The 12,805-nt window shown below is 43.9% G+C and overlaps 1 long non-coding RNA gene across 1 annotated transcript in view; it reads right to left on the bottom strand.

Annotated features, from left to right (window-relative positions):
- Positions 1-2,188: 2,188 nt before the first annotated feature.
- LOC120433473 overlaps positions 2,189-12,805 on the bottom strand; it is a 30,141-nt gene continuing 19,524 nt past the window's right edge. The window contains exon 4 of the long non-coding RNA XR_005608584.1: positions 2,189-2,365. This is a non-coding gene — a long non-coding RNA (uncharacterized LOC120433473). The remainder of the gene's footprint in view (positions 2,366-12,805) is intronic.

Raw genomic sequence — 12,805 nt, 5'->3', positions numbered from 1 at the left:
CCACTGAAAACAAATGTCCCCTCCTTTTCCACTGATTTAGATGAATCAGCCAAAGGACATCAACATCCAATTGGTCAGGCTGGCGCTCTGCTCATCAAAGTACATCTGTTAGCTGTCTTTTAGTGGCAAAACAAATATCGTCTAAAACACTTCCCAACTATAGAAACCGCCTCCGCCGTTTTTTTACATGTGCGGGAAAGACGGCGTATGAATTTCTCCCGTAGTTCATCCCTGCTCAGCCTCACCCTGCCCTCTCACCATCACTCACACACTGGGGCTCTTCTTCACTTGTGGTAGAAAGGCTGTCAGGGTGAAATCTAAATAGGTAATTATCTGACTTGTGTGAAGCGGAGGCAGAGAGAGAGCGAGAGGCAGCCTGCAGGTCCTCGTGACCAGCCTAAAATCAAGCCCACTTCTCAGCACAGGAATATTAATTGCAGTCCCACCTTGTGTCTGCAGCCTTTATTGGATCCCCTTGTTTCCCAAACAAGGCAAAATGAGGGCAGCCTTTCCCTTCCCTCATTCACCCATTGATTGTTTACTTAACAGGTTAGCATTTGAGAGGGGCTTCATCTCAGGCAGTATTAAATGAGCCCCTAAACTAACAATGACTGCAGATTTTTTTCTCTTTTGCCTCATACGAGTCATTTTCCTGTGTGGCTGTGTGACAGAGAAGGAGAGCGAGGGAGGAGCAGACAGATACTGCTTGTCCTTACTTCTCCTTGGTTCTGACTGCAGAGATGTCTGTTTCTGGTGGCTTACTGCCCCCTGTAGGCCACACCAGTAACAACAAGCACGAGAATGAGTCTGACGAGCCTCCGTGCAGATATTATACTACAGTCAGAACACACCAGCATAGCTGCTCGTAATACTCCAACATTAGCACTGTTAATTGGGATTATTTGAACATGCAAATGCTAATGATGCTCATGGAGTATTAGGACTAGAGCACATATATATAACATGCATATGTTAGAGATGCTTTGATCTATAGTGAGTTGCTATAACATTATAAGGCACATACTCACATACATAAGGCACAACGAACTGCAGAGAATTCATAGAGTCTGGCAGCTCGATTTCAAACAGACTCACACCGTCCTTATTGATCACATATCATACCTAATTTCTCTCACAGTTGGCGTCTGGCAGATTTGCCTGAGGTCACACCATCCTGTCTCAGTGTGGTCTAGAGCCTCTTGACTGACTCCTAACAAATGATCATCCTCCCGGCTGCTCTCTGCAGCCTCACTAAAATGGCCCACAGTGGCTGGCTAGCGCTCCCATACAGACCTAATGGAGGGAGGAGATGACGGGAGATGGATTCCCTCTGTCATTCTCCACTCGAGCATGCCAGACTCTATTTGAAGAGATGAGCCATGTTTGAATTCACATCTCTAATTAGCCACATAGGCCTTTGCCTTGTTCGGAGAGTTATTACACTGCCTAATAGCAGCCGCTGCAGAGCCATGAAAGGAAATAACTAACACTCGCAGTTTAGAGATGCCTTTGTCTGAAAGTCCAAAACAAATGGGAGCTCAAAATTGCATTTTGTGAGGATTTGCAAGTATGCAAATAGCATTATAAGGAGGCGGTGTGTGTGTGTGCGTGACTCGGAGTGTCCTGGAACAATGAGAGAAACGCCAGAGAAGTGGGTCTCAGATGATTAAGAGCCGCCTCTTTCCCCAGGCGTCGGCGTCTCTGGAGACACATCATCCTCCTGATAGTTTCTAGGCTGAGCTTCGGCCCTGCGACAGATGACAGAGACGCCCAGCTACTCTGCTTTAGTCTGGTTCAGGAGGGCAGGCCTCTGCATCTAGCTTTATTTATCTTACAAATGACTCTATCTCCAGGCGCTGGTGTTTGACTTCACAGCTGGATGATTAAGAGGGTGTAGAACTGATCTGATCTCCACGCTCTTCCTCTCTATGTCTTGTCATTTTCTTTTTTCACTCAGTGGCACTTAAAATTCACCAAGCCTCCTCCCATTAGTTCCAAAACAGGTATTTTTCTTCACTTGCAGCTCTCATTGAACGTGCTGCTAATCACATTTGATCAGGTCTTCGTTTCAGGTCCTTTTCTATTAAAAGATACTTCTGTGTAATCAAGAAACCTCTGTGTGCTTCTGTCTCTCATTTATTTTTCCTTCAACAGACAAGAACATGATCCTTCATTTCCTAATTAACCAGCGCAGGGGTTTGTGGAGGCGAGAAATAAAACGAAGCGTGGATCGTCCTCTGAGTAGAGGCAATTAGCATCTTTTCCTTGGTGGCACGTAACTTCGCAGGTTGCCTAAATAGTTGTTTTTCATTGTTGTCCTGGTGTTCTGTTTGTTCCCTCCCCTCTGTGTCCTACGGAGACTGACCTATATGGAAAAGAAATGTCAAGCGTAAGGCCGGGAGCAGATGAGAGAGTAAAGACAAAAGCAGACCAAAGCTCGCTCTCAGATCCACTCATGCAGGAAATGGAAAGAAAGAATAAGATCCACTCTTTCTCTCTACGCGCCCCTGGAGAGGTCACCCCATCTCGCAGCCGAGCGGCGAAAGCGGTCAGGTGTGTGTAAGGTGCCGCGTCCCGCCTCTGATTGTTAACAAGATCAAAGCCCAATTAAAACCTGAGAGAATATTTATAGCCGTGCTGTACCGTAGCAGGGCGTGATTAACGGATTCCAGCAGCCGCCTTTGTTACTGATGCAGAGACCTGACAGGACAAACAGGTGAGACCGGAGCCACGTTCACATTTTCTTTGCTCCTGATTGGCTCTGCTATTCCATCACAACCTCCACGTTTAGGCGGCAATTCACATTTCACAGAATAATAAATGTAGATCACCGTCACTGGATTTTGATATTTACAGTCTGTGCTTTGATTAATCAATGAGTTAGTAACTAATTACATTTACTCGGTTGCATTTACTTGAGTAATTTTTGGGAAAAAAAAATACTTTCAGGTGTAGTTTTACTAGATTATACTAATAATACTCAAGGACAAATACAAAGTATCACTACTCTACTCAGAGTGAGTAAGTTCAGTGAATAATAAACACGTTTTAACCAAAAATGGAGACACAGACACAAACCTGCAGTTTATGTTCCTGGTAAAGTAACACCATGAATGTAACTGGAAGTACTTTACCCTGTTCTTACATTACCCATCTATGTATCTATCTATCTATATGTATATATATATATATCCAGCTCCAGCTTTATTTATGAAGCACTTTAACACAAAGCCAGGGTTCACACAGTGCTGTACATATGTAAATAGCATAAACACAATAAAATAAAATAAAACATGTTAAAACAAGTTGATAAACAAGTTGAGTCAACCCTTAAAGAATAAATATGTTTTAAGAAGAGTTTTAGACTCAGAAAAAGAAGCGGCCCGCCTAACGTGCGCGGGCATTCCACCACTTTGATTCAAGAGATTCAAGATTCTTTATTTGTCACATGCATAGTTATGCAAGTACAACACACAGTGAAAGTATCCTTTGGAGCAGCAAAAGCACGGTCACCTCTAAATTTATACTTAGTTTTTGGTACCTTAAGGAGCTGCTGATTGGCGGCCCTAAGGGAACGAGGCAGGTGTATATGGCTGTAGCAGCTCCGAGAGGTGGGGGCGGGGCATTAAGAGATTTAAAAACAATCTTAAAATGTACAGGCAGCCAGTGGAGTGAAATTAAAATGGGGGTAATGTGCTCATACTTATATGAGCACATATATGAGGTATATTAGCTACTCTTAAATTTTAGTTTAATAATGATTTGGAAAAGTTATCATGTTGTAAACATGTTGTTTATATGTCGCTTTTTTTATTTTTGCTTTTCAGTCTTTAAAATACCAATATTTGTACTGTGTCTGATTTTCTCATTTTTAAACATTAAATCGCACTTTATGATCACTCAGTACACTCACAGCCTTTTTTACTAAACACTTTTTCCTCTTACTTGAGTAAAACTATGTTGAGGTAGTGCTACTATTACTTGAGTACATTTTTGGTCTACTCTACCCACCTCTGAGTGTATCTCAGTGATTAAATGGTTGTAAATCATTTTACCTCTTAATGTTTGTGCCATAATTATCAGCAGCAGCATAATCTGCAGATGGGGCGTCGCTTTGCTTCAAGGCTAAAGTAATAGGAAAAGGGCATAAAAGCTAACACTCACATAAAAGTTGACAGCCAAGCCACAAAGCTTTTACCGCTTAGTGTGTGTGTGTGTGTGTGTGTGTGTGTCAATCAAGCAGTAAGAGCAGCTTCTCAGGAGATCCGCTGAGGTAACAATTTATAAAGAATGACAACCCAGCCGAGGAGCTGTGCAGAATAATGATGGCCGCTTAAGCAGAAGCAGGTACCACTTCACCTAAAAATAGACATAATTGCTGCTGCAGATATTACACAAGATAATATTTGACATTTATGTCGCATACTGCAAAATCACACCTGAGGTGGTCGTGCTCGGGGAGATCACGTTCACTCTTTAACAGCAGAGGAATCTCTGTGGTGTTGCTGTTGTTCTCCGTATTAATGTGAGTCTGTGTGTTTTTCTTCTTTTTTCTGCTAACAAGGGACTTGATGATGTTATTGTAAGTGTTTTCATCCGGATTGACAGCGACTGAAGGAACTGACATGGAGCCTCTGGGATATGGTGTTGTCATTATTCTCTGAAATTTGTTGCTTTGATAATAGATGCACACGCTGGCACTTATCCACAGAATACAGAACACAGACTTCTTAACAGAAAAATATACATCACATGTGGGTTAGCCCCTGGCTAAGCCAAGTTGTGCATACACAGCGTCTCCAAACGTTTACGCGTACGGCTTTCTCAGCTCCAGTTGAATGCGACACGGTAAAAAACACGTTAAGTTCTTTTTAATAATGAAGCTTCGGTTTATTTTGGTGCTGCTGTTTGTCATTTTCTGTTGTACTCAGGCAAGACCGGCCATCTGGCCAACAGAGCGAATTCCCAGCAGGCCAGCATGGACGTTTCTTTTTCTCCCGGCTCAGTAAAAACAGGTAGTACAGCCTGCTGTGGGGTTTCTTTCTTACCTGACACCTGGCTGCTCCAATCATATCTTGAAATTCGTCCCCCTCTTTGGCTCAGCTGCTTCATTAAACAGTGCACCAAAAGAAAAAATGTGCCAAAATAGATAAGATGAAACTGCAGGGCGGTGCAGAGAGAGGTTACTGGTCCAAAAAGACAGGCCGATCAAGGTGCTGCAAAAACCAGAGACGTGACAGATCCTTCGTTAGCATCCAGCAGAAATAAGACGAGATGAGGCGAGTGTGGAGGAAGTGTAGTGTGCCCTGCTTGTCATAAGAGACGAGGACGATTAGCATTACGCTGTGCTACTCCGGGGCATACACTGTATATAAAGGATGGATGTAGCCACCCATGACATCACCCACTGGTTTGCAACGTCCCATCAGATGGTGGAGTGCTAAGTCAGCTAACACTAGCAAGCTTCATTAGCAAGCTACTCATAAACTGCTAGCTGCTGTACAGGTGCATATTCCTGCTAGTTACAGGAGTATCACGCAGTTACCAAAACTGGAGTAGACCTACAGACTGATTGGATGCTGTGTCTCAGTACAATGCATTGCTCAACAGGTCATATTATTGTATGGATAACTGGCACTAAGGATAAACCGTCTGATAGCACAATGACCTGAATTATCTAGCAAAGCCTCGTGCACAGACACAGCTGCAGCCGCGCGTCACTCCAAGGTGCCAAAGCTCTAATAGTCTGTGTTTAAGCCTTAATGCAGTATTAATAAATCGCACCTATGTAGCTGCTATGAAAGGGGAAATTAGCAATAGAGTGCAACCAGGCTGCCAGCGTGTTTACTTCTCCTCTAAAATTGGACACTTTTACAAGAAGGTCTTTTGGGATCGACTCGTTCGTTCAGGCCAGCCTAGAGGAGCTGCATTGTTGGCTGCGTTGTGTTGGCGTGTGTGTTTTCAGCCCCAGACGTTGCTGTTTGCTGTGGAGTCCAGGAACTTGCTCAGATCCTCGTGATAAAAGAGAGCAAAGAGCGTGCCAGCAGTGAATAAACTAGCTCGTCTTTGCAAAGTTATATTGATACCATTAAAAAATGACAAATGCTGCACACGTTGCTCTACTTTGATTTGACTAGCTTGTTACTTTTGTGAATCCTCTCAGAGCAGCTGACATGTTGTCAGATGTGTTTTATTACTGGACGTGTGTACGAGTTCCTGCTGCTCCTTTCTCTCTCACACAGGATGCCCTCGCTTTCTTCTCAACAATTCATCTGAGGAGTTCAGAAATATCTTTTTACTCCAAGAGACTTTCTGAAAAAGAGTTTAATGGGAGATGTTCTTCATGCCTTCTGACAGGCCTTTCTCAACTTTCTTTGAAGCCAGCCACCAAACCCTGCATTTTATGACCCCAGAGAGTCAGAGGATGATGCATCTGGTGCTACCTATCAGTAGAAGTGATTCAAGCACAGCGGGGGGGGGCTGCAGCCCTGCAGCCACACTTGGCGTTTCACCTCAAGGACCTTCTGTTCCCAACATAAATAGACTCAAAACAGAACAAAGAGGAATTTTCCTCTGCATGGGAGTCCATCATACTCTCAAGGATAAAACTGCCAAAAGGATCCTGAAAGGAGTCCGAATGGCCGCTGACCAGATAAGGACTAAGCTTCCTAAACTCTGCAGAAACTCTGCGATTACATAATGAAACCACATAATGACACTTTAGATCATCTTTCTGCGGACTGCTAGAAAAGGCGTGACAATAAGAAGAAGGATTTTTCCCCTTTCATGGAGCACAGATTGATATTTCATTCAAAAGACTGAAGCACATTTCAGTGTGGACGTCATTAGAACTGAAACATAATGATCATTTGGTCTTTCTTCCTCTTTATGATTCGACACACATGGAGAGGCACCGCCATTTTTACCCCGTCCTTCTCCCCAAACACAGAAACTTTGAAAATACATTTTTATTTTCCAAGACTATTACATTATTACTTTTCTCATTGCTGGCTGGTTTGTTTGGATCCTTCAGGATGTTACAAGTGTATCTACTTTTATGATTAACCTTCATCATGTTAAACAGATCATTTTATCTCAATAAAACAAAACATCATCATCAATCTTCGGCGTTACCCACCCAACCACGTCCCTAATCTCTCCTGGGATGGAAGAGAAATCCTTCCAGATGTGGGAGTTAAATCCACTACAGACAAAAGCTTCAGTAAGATGTTTCCAGTTCATCCTCAGTACTCATTTGGGTTTTCCAGGTTTGTCCGGCAGACTTCCCTGCCATCTGATCCATCTCACCAACCAAGAGCTCTGCTTCTGTCTTCACTCGAGTGTCCAGGACGTCCTGCCTCAGTCCAGTTGCTCTGCTACCAAATGCACTGTAGTTTGACCTTGTGGTCAAACGTGGTGTGTGTTATGGTCAGCCCTTGTCTAGCACAGACGTTCATGAACAAAACACCACTCAGGTTTAGATCAGGCTTCCCAATCACCCGTCTCCAGGTATCTTCATCGTTGTCCATGTGACCAATGAAGTCTCACAGGAGAACTATGGAGTCCACAGATGGCGCGCCCTCTATGATCCGTCCAAAGACTCCAAAAAGGCAGAGTACTCTGAAGTACATGCACAGACAACAGTCAAAGCCTTACCTTCTACCTTTTACCTTGGCTTGAAGTCACACAGAGGTCACCTTCTCACTTTCTGAACCCTTCAGAATGGTTGTAAGTATCCCCACAGCGATCCACAGAAAGGGAACGAGTCCAGCCCTTCTGCAGGATCCTGAACACTTGCCTGCACAGCTGAGCCCAACCAGATCTGCTCAGCAGAGCTCCACCTCCTGCGACAGTGCAGGTTCCACCCCTGCCAGTGTGGTTCCAGTCCCAGAGACCAGTCTGTGATGCCAGGGTTCCCACACCCAGGCCCCCAACTTTGGCTGCCACCCACCTCACACCACACCCAACCCCAAAGCCTGTCCACACAGGTGAGGCGAAAGCTAAAGAAACACATATATGGTCAATAAAATGTTTCACTCTGTGTCTAGTCCAACTCTAAATCATATATTTAAAAAAATAATTTCATATAAATAATCATCATCATCACTTGAAAGCAACTGCAGATCTGCTTCCAAACAGCTTAAACCAGCGGTCCCCAGCCCCCGGGCCATGGACCGGTACCGGGCTGCGAGTCGTTTTTATCGTTATTCTTTAATTGTTTTTTAACTCGGTTTCCCTGGGTCTTTTCCCGTGTGTTATGAATAAATCTTCTTTTATTGGTACCAGTACTGGTTTTATTTTGTTGTATTTATCCGCGGCACCTTAAAGGCCGGTCCGTGAAAATATTGTCGGACATAAACCGGACCGTGGTGCAAAAAGGTTGGGGACCGCTGGCCTAAACCATCCTTACCGTTGTCTGTGGTCCATGCCACTTGCTGTGGTGCCCAAGTAGCACTGCTACCTGAATTGTATTATATGAATACTTGTACAATAATAGTATTACATTATAATATTATTACACCGTAGAAATAAAATAATATAAGAATAGTATACGTCCATTATAAACCCCAGGCTGCCTCTATCCTGTAGATGAGACCAATACAGATTTTACTACTGGATACTGGAGTGGAGCACAGAATACAACTGAGGAAATTAACCTGCACTGACTGCAGCGCACCCAGCGCTCACAATTACACGTAATTGAAGGGGCCCTGCTTGTAGTGTTTGTGAAAAAACATGAGAAGTCACATCTGACTAAAGTCCACTGGAGAAAATGTCACAAGGAGAATAACTGCAGGGAACTCTGAGAGGTAACGAGTTCAAAGTGAAATGATTTAAAGCTCAGATCTTACAAAAGCAGTGTCACCAAAATAATCCCACAGATTATTAAGAAAGTGTTCAAACTAAGATGACGACGCTGTCCCGGCTCTTTGCATCATTTAACATGTCTGTAGACCAAAACATTAGGAACATGCACATACAGGGAATAACATCATTTACTTTGTGCTTAAACTAACCCTGCTCCTGTCTGTGAAGGTTCTCAGTCATCCAGGTCATCGTAGTCAAAGGAGTTTGCAAAGAAAAGCGTCTGGACTTCTTTAAGTTGCTTGAAGACGTTTCACCTCTCATCCGAGAAGCTTCTTCAGTTCTAAGGTCAAATGGCCGAGAGTCCCAGATTTAAACCCAGTGGGAGTATCCCCCCAAGGAGGGACAAAGGACCCCCTGGTGATCCTCTAATCACATGCGCCAAGGTGTGAAAGCGGGTGTGGTACCTAATCAGCCAAGGTTTCGGGTGAGCCCATTGTGAAACCTGGCCCCACCTTGTCATGTGAATTCCTGAGGTCAGATGGCCCAGGGTGTGAGTGGGCCCAGGGGGTCCACGACCCTCTTGGGGACACTCCTCTACACCAGTTGATCTTAGAACTGAAGAAGCTTCTCGGATGAAACATCTCCAAGAAACTTGAAGAAGTCCAGACGCTTTTCTTTCCAAGCTCCTCAGACTACGATGACCTGGGTGACCTGGAACCTTCACAGATGTATTTCAGTGATTTGGTTTTCACAGAGGTGCAGCGGAGAGAAGGTTCTGGGTTTGAGCCTCCTTGTGGGCAAGCACATGTCAGCATGTTGTCCCTGTGCTGTGTTGATTTTCCTGCACAGTTCAAACACATGCTTGTGAGGCAAACTGGTGACATCATCAGAGAGCATGTGTGTTTGTGTGTCTGTGTCAGTGCTGTGGTGCACTCCACCTCTCACCTGACCGCTGGAATAGTTTCCAGATCCCAACTCAGCCACCCCAAGCAGCCGGAGAAAAGGTGGATGAGTTTGTTTGTCTGGATTAGATCCAATCTGAAGCGTCTTCAGTTCATCCACTCATTAAAATACTTTTTTCCTTTAAAAAGTCCCACTGTAGCTAAACCAAAGCTGCTCCTTTATGAAAAAAAAGGTTGTACACAAAGTGCACATCATGACGCACTCCCACATTTTACCAAGAACACCACAGAGAGCATGAAAATCACATTCTGCATGCTTTTAGTTTCCAGGGTGCACACAGACCTCCACAGTCCCAGGAAACCTTTCACACATATGACACACACTCACTTATGTCTGCAGCACTGATAATATGCTCTCAATACATTATGATTAATGAGGATCTCACTACAAATGATACTCTGTTCCTATTCAGTTAAGACATGTGAGCTTTCATGTACTACCTAAAATCTGCAACTATTAAACAAAGACACCAAAACTCTAAATGTATTTGATGTGCTGTCAGTGCTCTGTGCTAATGCAGCCTCGACCCGAGCCACGCCATCGATTTAACAGATTGATTAAACCAATAATTTCATGTGTCCTTTGTATCACAAGGTTTAATGTTTTTGCAATTGTGATTTTGCTGTTTCCAGGGTTACAGACCTCATTCTCACACCACAGTGGCAAAGCCGAGTGTCCGTGTCCTTCTTGTGCCTCTGCACTGATAGGACGGCGACTCCTCTCATGCAACACTGCAGCTAACCTCGTCTAACATCAGCAGCTCGGGTTACTCGGTCTGATTCAGATCAAACTTGCTCCTTCTGACAGCGGCATGAAAAACATGCGACTGCGAGTTAGTTTGCGTTACACCCACCTTAGCTCTTAAAACCTGTGAGAGACGCAGACATGGCGACGGTTTCCTCTGTGAGAAGGACGTTAACAACAAACACACAAACTGGGAAACATGGATGAATAAATGTCTCTGTCTCAGCACCACTGCACCTGTCGTACTTATTAATTATACTTCGACAGGTAAAGCAGCTTTAGCAGGAACATTTTGTACATTTTTTATGTTTTTGTGACATTATGAACAAAAAGGCTAAATATTTTCAATCACAGCATTTTTGTTAAAGCTGCTGATGCACAGGATCGTACTCGAAATGCAGCGTCCATGTTTGTAAAGCACATGCAGAAACCACACGAGTCACTGACAGTCACGTCTGTGAACATGTAATTACATGCTGCCTGAACCACGAGGTGTTGGCTAACTGACGATCACTGTTACAGCTGAAACCTCAGTTTCTGTCAGAGAGTCCTTCAGCTGAAGTGAGGTTTTATGTGCGTTAAATGCAGAGTAGCAGCAGAAGGCCACAGTCCTGATTTAACAGCCCAGACTTGTGCCTGATAAATAACAATGGCTTCTAGGATTCATGCGGTTATACGATCTTTTGGTCTAATATTTAGTGTTGGCGCTGAATGAGATCATCCTTTTTCTCCTCCTGATGTTTGCACCGATGACTTGCTGAAGGACTAATCTGCCTGCCAGAGGTCCGAGCCCTGGATGCCGGTAATAAGCCTCGGGTGGAGCTGGATGGGTCAGAGCACATAAGCTCCTATTGTGAATGTAGGGAAAGTGGGATTAGCAGGTGTGGCACTGGTGGCTTTGATATCGAAATATAAACTCATAAACCGTCGCAGGTACCAGAAGCTCCCTGGAGAGCATCGTTAACGTAACTGGTGATATCAGCACGTCTGCTTCCTTCCAGTGAAAAACCAATCAAATATCCAGGTGCAGCACTTCACTCACAGGATTACAGGAGCCCATACTGGGGTTGGCTCTCGACAGTGTGAATGCAAACAGTAGCAGGACCTCACAGATGAGGAACGTTTGACAAAACATCAAAGATTCAAATGTAAGAAGCCAGAAAGTGAAACCTTCTTTAATTTAGTACTTAAAGATGTTGAAATCCAGGTTAAAGCAGGACTTTGGCTGCACTGTTCCCTTTGGTACCAGTCACTCAGAACCAGTCTGGACCACTGCTTCGTCCTCCCAGTCACCATGAAGTATTAAAAGGTTGAACGGTATAATCATGTCAGATGATTTTACTGGTAAAATATAACATCACAAGCAAAGCTGAGTCACTTGTGTTTCCTCCCTGGACTCTGATGAATGTGAAAAGAAAAGTGTGCATTTCAGAAACGCTGTGAATGAACTCAGGCACTGACAAAGTGACTTATGAGTCAGCAAGCACTCGAAATATAATATTAAACCTGTACTTTGATCAGATGTCAGTAGGCAGACATAACAGGTCATTTTTTGTTGTTGTTACACAATGAACTCAATAAAAATGATTTTTCCCCTTTTTCACCATATAAGAGCTACATGCATCCTCTTTGTCATTTATCGCTGTTGGATAACGACCTGCGATTATAACGTCTAAAATCTGATCTTCACTTTTTCACTTAAACAGTAACGTGGACGTCTGAGTTCAGACTCACACCGAAATGCCTGCAATGCAAAAAAATGTTCATCAAAGTGCACGAGGCAGGCAGGTGTGCACGGTCTTTCCCAACGAGCTTTGACGATTATCCATCTGTAAAGGGCCATCAGCAGCCGCGGACCCAACAAGCAACGGGATTAGCGAGAGATGCAATTAAGGCCTCGGCAGGGACTCTGTGTCTGACACATACTGATAGGATTGAGGCTGCATCTCCACATATGCATGCATTATGCTCAGACTGTGAAGTGGAAAGCTCACCTTGAGTCGCGTCGGTTGACTTCACCATCAATTTATTTGTCTGCGCCTCGTAGTTGGTGAGAAGCCCAAATACTTGGTTATTGGCAATTACCTGCTGCACTCGCCGATGCAAACCAATTATCACATGCAAATGAATGAAGCTGCTGTAGGATTATCTTTGGAATAATACATTACAGAACGACAAAGATTAAGTGGGACTGACACTCAGAGCCTTCAGTGGGCACAGGAAGAGTCTCCAGTTCAGAGATTATTTTATATGAGATAGTCTGTATGCAAACAACAGGACAGAATGGCAT

This window comes from Oreochromis aureus, linkage group 16 (assembly GCF_013358895.1).
Source record: "Oreochromis aureus strain Israel breed Guangdong linkage group 16, ZZ_aureus, whole genome shotgun sequence".
Lineage (NCBI taxonomy): Eukaryota > Metazoa > Chordata > Actinopteri > Cichliformes > Cichlidae > Oreochromis > Oreochromis aureus.
This window is presented reverse-complemented; position numbering and strand designations above follow the sequence as displayed.